Consider the following 13,237-nt stretch of genomic DNA (forward strand, 5'->3'; position numbering starts at 1 on the left):
ATTAACTAATAGTGAATGTTACTAATACATTGCTCAGGGCAGCGCTTCGCCCTACGGGCTCCTTGCTAGCCCTCTCTACTCTTAGTACTAACCAATTAGCAGACTCTTATATCCAATGGCCCGTACACTGGATCAGATCCATGTCTCTAAGAAGCGAGTAACGACGAGCATTTGCTCCCGATGGACGTCTAAACAGGTTAGGCCGTGGAACGACGCATCAGGGATCAAACCCTGAACCCTTTCATCTGGGAGTCCACACCGCCATAAACCCCCCCTCGGCCGCCCCTCTCCGTCCGGGGTACTGCACTCCTCCCCCCTGCTCTATTTATGGCCTGCCTCTGCCTGTCTCACTCTCCCCTTCCGTGTCTAGGGTCCTGGTAGGAGGATCTGTAGGAGCCCCGGTGGGCTCTCTCTCTCTCTCTCTCGCCGTGTTCCACCTCATCACACGACCACCTCAACACCCCCCACTAGCGGGGCAGAGATCCATCACTCCAGGTCCCCAGATGATGGCTTCTGAAGGAAGATGCGGGCCCTGCTCACGGAGCTCTTGTTGTGTATTCCAACCCAGACGTTTCATTCCAAAATGTAATCGCAATCTGCGTTAATTCAATCCATGGGGGAGTAAATAAAAAGGAATAAACTTAGTGAATCAACGAGAGACAGTGTGTAGAGGGTCAATCAAGGGAGAGGAGGTTTACGTGTAAGCTATATGGGACATCTGTGGGTTATTTCTATCAAATGAGCGTGCATGAAAGTACAGTTATTAGATTTATATTGATTAAGTCCACGTTTCCCACTGTAATGCGGCGAACAAGCTCACGCTAAGCCTATAAAACCTGCTTTATTCATAACTTCCTTCTCCGTAGCGCTAGATCTACCTGCTCCTGCAATTTTCCCCTTTTCTCCATTTGCAGTTCATCACGAATCGGACCGATCATAACCAGTAGTTAATGATTCATGAATCCAGAAAGTAATGGAGTGTCTCGCCAATTTAATCGAATGAGGCCATTATGCCAAAGGTAGCTAGTTATAATCAAAAAGTGGATGAAAAGTGATTAGTGAAATAAGTCAGATGGCAGTAGCTGGCACACAGGGATATCACAGCTCTCTCCTTCATATGTCGCATCTCCCAAAGGCTTGCACTTCAAAGCTTTACCAATTCATATTTTAAGGTCAAAGAGAACTTATGCTACTGATTTAACCTAGAAAAAAAGATTGGTTTCTGTTGATATTTGCGCTTGAACATATTCCTCGATTTCGAGGTGAGCCAAACCATCTACATACACACAAAGAGGCTCAGATGTAAGTATTTTTAAATTCCTACCTCCTCCTTTCCAACTTTCCCTGAGCTTTACACTTACATCATGAGTGCAGCACTTGTTGGAATGAAGGAGGTGTTGCAGAATCTCCTGCCTTGTCACCAAACAACTTTGTCACACTTCAGTCCCTGCCTGATTCTCAGACGCCCTTGTCTAAGATTAACATTTAATTTTTACACCTCTCTATGTTTCCCTTGGTTTTTATTTCTGAGCACACCCACCCCACACACACACAGATACACACCCACACCCCACCACCGACACCTCTACCCCCCAGGCCCCAGGTGCATTGCCTGCCAGGTACCATCAATATGGCTGCCAGTATGGAAGTCCTTAATTCATGTGAGCACTGTCACTCCTTATGGCCTGTACTGTGATGGAGACTAGTGTCTCTCCAGAGCAATGTCATCCCTGCCTGTTTTGTAGAGTCCTTACGAGGAAGCTGATTATGGTATGTGTGTGCGTGTGCGTGTGTGTGTGTGTGTGCGTGTGTGTGTGTTTGAAGGCTGTTAATTTGATGCTGGTAGAACTTGATATGCATGTGTCACCCCCGGGTTAACCCCAGTCTCACAGGGCGTAATGCTATGGAACGGTTTCTGTAAGGGAGCCCTAACAGATGGCCACGGGGGTAGAAACACAGTGGAAGGAGGGTATCACGACAGGCGGTTGACCTGTAGTGTCAATGACTAGCAGATGAAGGGATATGTGCCCATCCTGGGTTTCACCACATCTACAGTTCATTTAATGGTAGTTCATGTTGGGTCTAGTGGTTGTTATCCAGAAAGATATCCAAAATGGTATTGCAGGTCGTTTCTGGTGACACTTGATGCAGACCCAGCTCCTCCATAAGACTCTCTCCTCCACACCAAATCCCGCCCGATGTCCGGGTTTGTGTCCGGAGGATCCTGAGTGAAATGTCGCAGAAAATAAATAAAAGCATGCTGGTTTCGTTATCAAGAGGCCGCTGAATTCGAGATTAAAGGTGATTACATTCATCCGTCCCCCTTTCGACGCAAACTCCCTCCCTCCCTCTTCCCCCAACACACAACACACAACACACATACACACACACACACACACGCACAAAAGCAGGGAAAACTAAAAAAAAAAGATAAATCGGTTTAATCCCCATCTCTGGTGCTGCATCTGAGGGTGGCCCGGGGACCGACTGGCTGTTTGGCTTCCATCACACAGGCCTAAAAAAAGCCCCGAACATACGGGCGCAGGCGGGGCGCTGGCCGGAGCGCGGCAGGGACCGCCGCCAGTTGGCCCGGGAACAAGAGGTGCGGGGCTGGACCGGACCGCCGTGGCCGCCACTTGGCCGTGGATCACAGCGGTCCTCTGGGACTGGGCTGGCCCGCCGACCAGCACGCGGGGGGGGGGGGGGGGGGGGGGGGAGAGAGAGAGGGCGTGTGGGCCGGGGAGGGCGGGAGGAAGGGGAGGTTGACCTTAGACTTTGGGCTGTGTGCAGCGAGTGGCGAGACGCGCCGGAAACTCTGGACCAATGGCGTCGCGAGGGAGTTTTTTTTCCCCGTTTGGGTTTGACTGCTGACCCACTTTTTGAAGGTTGCTAATCCGACGTCCAGGTTTTCCGTGCGACTCTCGTGTGCGAGCGGTCTTGTGTATCCTCGTGTTGTTTTTTTTCGTATTTTGCAATATCATACGCTGTCGCTTCCTTGTCGCTAGATTTCAGTAAAATCTGAAGCTAAGCCATAGAATTATAAACTCATCAACTTTTCAACCGCCAGCTGCCTGGAGCGTAAAGGTTTTAAGTCAAGTGGGAAGACTTCCATTTAAAGTTTAAACTGATGAGACCAAATTGATCACATATAGAGTTCTGTAGGAATGCTACCGGCTAGCTCAGGTTCAAACAGAGTCTCTCTGTTCGCGATGGCTTTGAGCCAATCACAATGCATATTGTAAGCTGTGGGATATAGAAAAGCACACATTTTTGTTCCCTATCTCAGTCAATTCAGCTCGGATGCCTCCTTCTGTCTGGGGCTCTGACAGACGCCTCCTCTGGGTAGCAATAATAAGTGTCTGAAGTTACTGCAAAAAGTGAGGAAACAAAAGTATCGCTCTCTTCTAAAAAATCCCTCTCCTCTAACAAAATAACAATAAATGCATGTTTTTTTTATTTCCTATATATCCCAAAAAAACGTACAGGATGTATGTTATGTAGGAGTGCATCTACAAGCATTCCCACAGAAAGACCATGATAGCAAATCGATATTTTGGATCCCTCGCTGCTAGCAAAGAGCTAACTCCCCAGCTATCGCTACGCTCCATGATACCGGCTTTTGTTTGCTGGATTCACTGTTCACGAGTGATTAAATGTTGGGGAATCACGTGTGTCTGCGTGTGTGTGTGTGTGTGTGTGTGTGTGTGTGTGTGTGTGTGTGTGTGTGTGTGTGTGTGTGTGTGTGTGTGTGTGTGTGTGTGTGTGTGTGTGTGTATATGTCTGTCTGTGTGTGTGTGTATGTGTGTGTGCGAGAAAGTTGGCGTTGGACTCCAGAAAACCGAAAGCATACCACATCGGTTGCATACAAATTTTCGACGTAATACACGTTTATAATGTAATAAGTGTTTGTTTATAAAATAAATCAACTTGAGAGTTTTCCTCTTTTCATCTTTCATTTGAATATTTGTATTGACTTGGAAGGGGAGACAAGCTTTTATCTTCAACACTTGGACACTCAAAAAATAATTATTTTGATGTTGAGTCTGCGGCGGATTCAATCTACCTTTCATCATATTTTGGACCAGAAACACGGTACAAACACCGGCGGCTTATTGCCGAAATATCCAGCATTGAATTCATTTCAGCAGCTGACGTTATGAAAACCATAACACATACAGCGCAATATGAATGTTGTATGATTACAGAGACACAGCCATGTTCGAGTGGCACGGTGTGGCAGCTGCTGTCCATAAATAGAATCAGGCTGAGAACCAATAGCAGATCACGAAGGGGAGGTGGCAGAGGGCTGGCTGGCATGGGAGTGTGAGGGCATCAATCCGCCCCCTACAAAAGTCACACCGTCATGCACCTTACCCACTGAACCTGTCCTCCCTGCTGCCAGAGAGGCAACTGACAGGGGCCTGGAGCCCGGGCCCGTTCCCGTCTAGGCTAACCCGACTAATGGCTTGTCGCTAACGCTCTATTTTAAAGACTGCTAATTATGTGGTGATTCCTGTGTTAATTAGTCAGTGTGTTCGAGGAAGGGGTGATCCGAGTGTACATGTATGTAATGACTCGCCGTTGGTGGAGTCGTTCGTCTAGCCAGCACCAAACCAGGGAAAGCGGGGGATTAAGATGAATATCCCCGTAGCTGAACACGCTATTACACCGTTTCCTAATTGGTGGTATCAAAAGCATTTGTCTATGTCGCTGATGTGCAGCAGGCAATGTTAAAGCACTTTTCCTTCCACGTTACTCATCGCCACTGAGTCAGAAACTAGAGGTCAATGCTTGGCGTGTATATCAAATGATTGCTTCTCATTTCAACGCATGTTAAATAATACATGCCATTCATCCTGAATTGATATGTTGGTCATTTCTCTGGAGCATTCAAAGAGAACCAGTCATTTTACACAGGGCTCGTCACATTCATATATTGGCTACAGAATAAATGTTTTCACGTCAACGCCGAAGGGATAACTCTTCCCATACGGGCCCATGCAAGCACGCACGCACGCACGCACGCACGCACACACACACACACACACACACACACACACACACACACACACACACACACACACACACACACACACACACACACACACACACACACACACACACACACACACACACAACTGGTGTTTGTGTGTGTGCCTGGTCCGGTTTTAATAAAAGTTGTTGCATTCAAACGTACAGAGGGAATTAAGGGGAAATGAAAAACCTGAACACTAGTTACTATGAGGTTGAAAAGACCGTACACTTCCGTACAGGCTGGATTTGATTGAAACGCATAAACAGGCCTGATGAAAATGGTTATTGACTAACGAGGAAGACCATACACACGTCTGAAACGCATCCGCTATAAATTATGGACTAAAGGCATCAGCATAGAGATGGGCCTTCAGCAGTCCGATGACGTCCACAGTCAGGAATGGTCCCACTGAGGACGACGTGATGGAGAGTTAACGGAATGCAGCTCCAGCGACTCCGAGGTCTCTAATGGAGCCGTGAACGTTCCTTCGTTGATGACCTGATCGGCTTTTTCTCTATGATTTACAGCCGGCGCCGCGTCGACACGTTGTCCGTCTCCGCCTCTCGCTCGCGCCAAGACGCTCCCCCCGCTCCTCGCCACGGCGGGCGCTAACGAGGACGCCTAATGACCCCCGCAATCTTCCGCCTTTAAAGACGGCGTATTAGCGGGCCGTTTATCCCTTTCTTCTGCCAAATCATCTCGTTATTTTGATACCGCGGCGGCGGCGGCGGCGGTGGCGGCGACGGCGGCGGCGGCGGCGGCAGGCCTTCAAGGGAGAAAGGTGACCGACGGCTCAAATCACCTCGTCGTCGTTTGATAAAAACGTCCGCCACCCGTCTCCTCCTGCATATGAGATGAGGTCCATTACGGATGTCGTGTCAGAAGCCTCACACCGCAAGCCCTAGCCAGACCACACGCACACGCACAGACACACACACGCACACGCACACGCACACACACACACACACACACACACACACTCAGTCAGGGCGGTAGACAGCCCTCTGACCGAAAGCAGAGCTCATGATTCATTCATTGCATCATTAACAGTTTCCAGAGTGTCAACAGCCTGTCTTTGAAGTGATAATGTTAACATGGAGGGTGTCCTTGAATTCTCGCTCTCTGTTAAATTGGTTAATGGGAAATGATTTCTATAATTCGGCAAGGAGGAGCCGGTTTAGTCTCCTGTTAGTGCAGCCATGTCTGTTAAGCCAGAGGGAAAGGGAACATTATTTGACATCCTTGTTTCAGTGTTTTGGATCAAGGCGACTTTGACTTTAGCGCGCCTCTGATCAGACAGAAAACCACGGAGCTGTTCCACCGCTCGCCGGATTCATCTCGATAAACACGCTGAATCCCAATGAGGTGACTATAGATCGAAAGCCCTGTCGCAACGACAACACAAACATTGCCCTTAATAATAGGATAAAACACACGAGAACCACAAAATGCCCTTAATGGTTATATTCGTTTAAGCTTAAACACCAGCCCTTTAACAATCAAGAGAATCCCTCGTAAATCCAGGCCAGAGTCAAAGCTCTTAGCCAGCACCAGCGAGCGGCCATGTTATGCGCGGTTACAGGCGGCCGTTTGATGTATTCTTTGGTGGCAGTCAGATGCAATAATGACCACTCCCCAAGGTCGCCCAATCTAGGCTTATTCTGAGCTTATGTTCCAAAGTGGTTCAGTAGGGGGTGCTTTAAACACAGACATATGGTGACGGCATCAGATCATATTAGGAGCTCCCTCTTGGGGCCGTTTGATCAGGAACACGTATAGAGGAGGATCTTCTAAAGTCTGTTTCCATGGTCATAATAATAATAATAAGCCCCTTTGCTCAGTTGCCTTCATACAGTATACACAATGCGGATTGGAGCGAGAGCACAGCCGGAGGGGGAATGTTGGTGTGCTGTGGTGCGTTGTGTTGTTTCCTTCTGGATTAACCACTTGGTCCGCTCGGAATACTATTGTGCAAATAATAACGTATTAATGTATCCATACATATAGTTGTTTGTATGTGGCATGCCATAGAAATACTCAAACAAATGCCGCACCCCCCCCCCCCCCCCCCCTGGTGCCTCATTCCAACACAAAGCGCAATTACTAGTTAATAAAATGTCTGCCTTCTCCTTCCTGACGAGCTCCCAGAAGGATACCGTGTTTGTTTTTCGTCGGAGGAACGAATGGATTCCGCGGGAAGATAAGCTCTCTGCTCTCTCCTCCTCATAACTGGGCCACTCAGCCTCCTCTGAACCGGCGTTTGCCAACCTCACTGTTTAATTGTGACCCCGGCCAAACTGCCAAACAGTGGAGCCAGCCTGTAAGCTCCCTGTAATGAAAAGCACTAATTCCCACTCAGAGGAACACAAACACTGAGTCGTTGGTATTCAGAAAGCGAAGCGCGTCCTCCCCGATCCAGTCGCAGCGTCCTCGCGGGGCTAGCGTGGTCGGGGGGGCAGGCCGCTGTTAGCTAAAAACAATCAAAGGCTAACACGCTTAAAGGATAGCTTTAGCTCTGCTTATTGTAAACCGTTGGCATTATTACTCCAAATTGTTGTGTGTTGTGTCTGTGTGCGACCTGGATCACATTATATATTTACTGCTATGCTTTTATCGACAGCGTTGTGCAGTGAATTCAGACACAGCACCTTGCCAATAGGTGCCAAGATGTACCAAACCTGGTGGGTGTGTGGTGGGAGTGACCCCAACACCCCGTGGCCCGTCCTGCCACTAATATACGGCCACCTCGAACAATAAAACAACACAATGCACCCACAAGTTCACACACCAACATTGTCGGAGAGAGCCACCAATAATTATCACGATTCATTCCGTTGTTGCTCCTGTCGTAAAGAAAAAAACCACAACCGCTGCACTCCCCTTCAGACGCCCATAAATATGACACAGTGCTGCTTGTGCCCCCTCCGCTGGGGAGCCGACGCCCTGACACTAAGTCTTTATGGCTCCTGTCTGAGCAGCCCCAGCTGCTGTTTCCCCCAGCCCAGGGGGGCCGCAACATCTGCATGGAAGAGTAGCGTGTCGCAGAGGATCCCTTCTCCTGTCACACACCCTCCATCCTCACCTCCCATTGCAGCAGATACATGCCCCCCCCCCACCACACCACCACCACCACCACCATCACCACCACCACTACAACCCTCTACCCCGTCGCTCCACGACAGGGGTTGGTTCCAGTATTGGAGGGAGTGGTGTTTCAAATGTGTGAGATGATCGGGTTTGTGCTGAAGGGTTTTCACACGTTTCCCCGGCAGGGCGGTAGGTGTTATTGGGCAACAGACGTACGGCAGGCAGGGAGGGGTGTGGTGGAGGGTCGGGGTCACACCCCCGCGGCGTGATGGGACATATTTGATGAGATGTTGCAGCTCCCTTGGTCGTGTTGGGAAATATTGATTCAACATGTTAAATTAACAGAGAACACACTGGCGGATTTCCCTTGAAGGCATCGCCGCGGTCCAGCACTCTAACGGTACCGTTGTTTTAAATGTTTTTAAAAGTGGGATTTAATTCGGTGTGAAAGGAAAGTAGTGCACATCCAAGGGGACTTTGTTGACTTCCTGGGCCTTGCTGTGGCGTAAAGCAGATATTTCAGCGGAGAAGGCAGAACGAGGAAATGTAATCTTAAGGATGGATTCTGTGGGCCAGAGCAACTGGACAGCTCTGAGACTTTTCCCTCCGTTTCGATCGTGCTTTGGGTCGACAATGGAGCTTTATCTGCATTTTCTGCTCAACAGACCCTCGGGTGGCAGCCGGGGGGCGGTGGTGTTGTGGCTCCTCGGTCGTTGCACCGGGGACGTAGGCAACGAGAGAAGCGTCACGACATGGCGGATCACCGTGGCAACTGCGAAAGTCTAAATAATGCTTTGCATAAATACGTGTGCAGAAATACGAAAAAACAATCCTCACTTTTTCTGAGCGACGCTGCAGGGCTATTTCAATGTTTAATAATCTTTAATGATCAGCCGTTCCCCAAACATGCAATTAATTGCATTATTTATATTGTACAAATGACCTTTGAGCATCCGACGCAGGGATGTGGTAATCAAGTTTGCGTGACCTTATTGCTGCTGTCACCAGCTTGGATCACACCATCGTAATTTACTATCCCAGAAAATAGCTTGGTAATTACAGTCATGGCCCTAATTAGTTCAAGCGCATAACTCCATTAGTATCGAGCGCAGCCGCTGTTCTATCAAGCTCAAGTAGACCCACACAGACCCCGATGTCGGGGAACCCGGTTCCTGCTCTTTCTTTTATCCTTTCTGTAGCGTAGTGTATCTCTCTGCTCCTGCCTGTTGGGTTTGGGCCGCGTTCCAACGCCGTGGTATTCAACATCACTAATGGTAAGCACTGGCAGCGCGGCTTTGCCGGTGTAGGGGGAGCGGTGGATGCATGGTGGCTGACGCTGACCGCGGACTATTGTGAAATTCAATAGGAGCGAGTACTAGTGCTTTACCATCGCACGGGTGGAGTGTTAATGATGCAATTGTAGCTGCCTTTCTATCCACATTGCGACATGACGACAAGCTTAAGTATGGTAAAGAAAATAATGGTCATTCATTTAAAACAATGTCAATACAATAAACAATATACCAATCGCCAATACTATACTTTAAACTTGAATTGCATCCTTTGCTTGTTCTTTCCTTCCAATGTCAGCTTCTGTATGACATGGGAAATATAGTATCAGTAGAACTTACTGAAAATGTTTTATACTTAATAATTACACATATTAATATAAATTATAAATACATATAATATGAGAGAGTAATTCCGGCTGTGTGTGTGTGTGTGTTTCTGTGTGTGTGTGTGTGTGTGTGTGTGTGTGTGTGTGTGTGTGTGTGTGTGTGTGTGTGTGTGTGTGTCTCTGTGTGTGTGTGTGTGTGTGTGTGTGTGTGTGTGTGTGTGTGTGTGTGTGTGTGTGTGTGTGTGTGTGTGTGTGTGTGTGTGTGTGTGTGTGCGTTTGCACAACAAGGCAATGATGTTATTATAACTCACTCCCAGAATGTTTTTGTATCTTTAGTTATCCCAACGAAGGAAGTGTAAATCTACCGGCCTTATGAATAATCGGCCACATTTGGTGTTCGTTATGATGTGGATCGATTATTGAACATGGACTGAAGCCCAGCGCCCCCCATTACTAACAACAAAGGCTTGGTCGTCTGTGTGGTTTGTCTGCAGTGGTCACCTCAGGCATGAACACTAGATTGCCTGGAAAGTCTCTCAATGACAAGGCCATATCAACCATCCTAATGTAGGCACGCTCCTCAGGTTCACACAATACCAGCTGTTGCAGAATGAAACGCACAAAACACCACAGAGCTTAATAGATCTCATTATTGACCCAATGTTCCTAAACACAAACTGCTAGTGCCATTATTGTTATCGAGTGCGTGCGTGTCTAGTGTGCGTATGTGTGTGTGCATGTGTCTGTGTCTATATTAGTGCGAGTATCTAGTGTGTCTAGTCTGTCAAGCGTGCGTGTGTGTGTGTGTGAGTTTGCGTGAGTACCATGTATATGTGTGTGTCTGTGTGTAGAGTCTAGTTGGAGTGTGTTTAGTGTGTGTTTGTGTACGTGTGCCTGTGTGTGTGTGTGTGTGTGTGTGGGTGCGTGTTTGTCTGTGTGTTTGTGTGTGTGTTTGTGCGTGCAGGTAATAACATGTCCCCTATGGTCAGCCAGCAGTGAGCTGATGCCTGGCTCTGGACGGCGCGGGTATTCACGTCAGAAACTGTCAGCCAGTTCATTCAACACGTCACGTGCATTTTCACAACGTCGGCGTGAGAAGTATATTCATCAGTCTGACGTTAATTGATGCCTGCATGATTGAGCAAGGGGAGTGGGTGGGGGAGGGTGGGGGGAGGAGGGGGGAGGGGGGGGGGGAGGGGGGGAGGAGCGCAGGGGGCACGGGCGAGAGATAACACACCTACAGGTATCACACACTGTCTTCACTCCAAAGATATGATGATTAATTCACTCTCGTCTGGCTCTATAGAAATGTAAATCAGACACGCCACATCCTTTGTGTCAGACGTCTGCCGCCGTTTCCTTCCAGTAATTACAAGCCTGACGCGCGACGGCGGGACACGGAACGGCGTGACACCTTCCGACACAGAGAGACGGGGGTGGGGGAACGGTTCTGCCCGGCGACATCGACTCTCTCTCGGAGACGGAGGCACCACGCGCGGCCGCGCCTCGTCTGTGTCCGTTTGACTGGAGGTGTGCGGCCTGTAAGGGATGGCCGAGGACGGGGGCTGGCTGTTTGTGGCCGGCTGGAAGGCGGGCGATCAGGGGTTGGGGTTAAATGGGATTCCTCTCTTTGAATCAATGTTCAGAGCCACCGCCGCCGCAGCCGCAGCTGAGTCTGCAGGTTGGGCTGAGCCTAGTGGTGAGCAGGAGTGCTGGAGGAGTTTATCACACAACCACACTGCGGGTTCTGGGATGAAGAAGGGGGATATTAATAGTATGGCGGTCTATATATCAAGCTGATGTTTTTATTTCTGAAATGAAAAAAGACATTTACTTTTGCCTATTGTTATGATGGTAAATGTAGGAGGGCTACTGTTATAACATATTGGGCAGTATGTGCCCAATGGCTTACTGTGATGTTTTAAGCTTTGGTAAACCAGCCAAAAACAAGTAGGCTGTTTGGATAAGGAATGGTTCTGTGCTGTATTGATGGCCCAGTGTCTAGGATAATGTATGTATGTCATGGCTCCTTTTAGCCTACACAGTCGATAGATTGACCGCGGTAGAGTGAGGACGACTCAAAGCCCTACAGATAGACACAGGATTAATTAACAACCGTCTCCGAATGATTTATGAGCAAGCTAGGACCTTTGCCATTTAAACTATTATTAATATCCTATAAATATACTTTTGAATTATCTTTAAAAAAAAAATAATTAGGACATTTGCGGAGACAGCTCCAAACCGAGAGAGGCCACCAGAAAGACCAGACTGTCCCCAGAAAAAACCCTGTCCCCGGAAAACAGACTGTCCCCAGAAAACAGACTGTCCTCAGAAAACAGACTGTCCTCAGAAAACAGAGACTGTCCCCAGAAAACCGAGACTGTCCCCGGAAAACAGTCTGTCCTCAGAAAACAGAGACGGTACCCAGAAAGACCAGACTATCCCCAGAAAAAACCCTGTTGCCGGAAAACAGTCTGTCCTCAGAAAACAGAGACCGTATCCAGGAAACAGAGACTGTCCCCAGAAAACAGAGACTGTCCCCAGAAAACCGAGACTGTCCCCGGAAAACAGTCTGTCCTCAGAAAACAGAGACGGTACCCAGAAACACCAGACTGTCCCCAGAAAAAACCCTGTTGCCGGAAAACAGTCTGTCCTCAGAAAACAGAGACCGTACCCAGGAAACAGAGACTGTCCCCAGAACACAGAGACTGTCCTCAGAAAACAGAGACTGTCCCCAGAACAAAGAGACTGTCCCCAGAACACAGAGACTGTCCCCAGAACACAGAGACTGTCCCCAGAACACAGAGACTGTCCCCAGAACACAGAGACTGTCCCCAGAACACACAGACTGTCCCCAGAACACAGAGACTGTCCCCAGAACACAGAGACTGTCCCCAGAACACAGACACTGTCCCCAGAACACAGAGACTGTCCCCAGAACACAGAGACTGTCCCCAGAAAACAGAGACTGTCCCCAGAAACGGATCACACAGCCTCCCTACGTCTGAGCCGCAGCACGCTGAGTGACAGTTGTTGCAGGCGGCTCACAGGGGAAGCGATACAGACTTGTTTATCTTCAACGTAGTCCTTTAGGCGAGGCAATCACGAGGAAACGCTTGTTGTCTTTATTGTTATTCAAATTATTCAAGAGCTTGTGAGCGGGGTGATTTTCTTTATCTGATGTTTTTTTAATCAAACAATGAAGGTGTTTCGGCGTTGCCGTGGGTCCTGGGGGGGGGTTCATGTGAAATAACTGCCATTACATGGTGTAATATCACGTCACAGAAAGGCTCTAGGTCAGAAATCTAGTTCAGAAATCTAAGAGGCATTAGGCGCTGAGGCATATTTCTTGCAAACAATTGAAGACTAAAACTAGTCTAATACAATCATTAATCCTCTGCAAGTTTGAAACGGCAGATAATAATTTCGCCAGGGCCAAGGGGTGTGCCGTAGAAAAAACAAAGACATCACATATATTAAAAAGACATTTCACT

The sequence above is a fragment of the Gadus morhua genome, chromosome 10 (genome assembly GCF_902167405.1).
Source record: "Gadus morhua chromosome 10, gadMor3.0, whole genome shotgun sequence".
NCBI classification, from domain to species: domain Eukaryota; kingdom Metazoa; phylum Chordata; class Actinopteri; order Gadiformes; family Gadidae; genus Gadus; species Gadus morhua.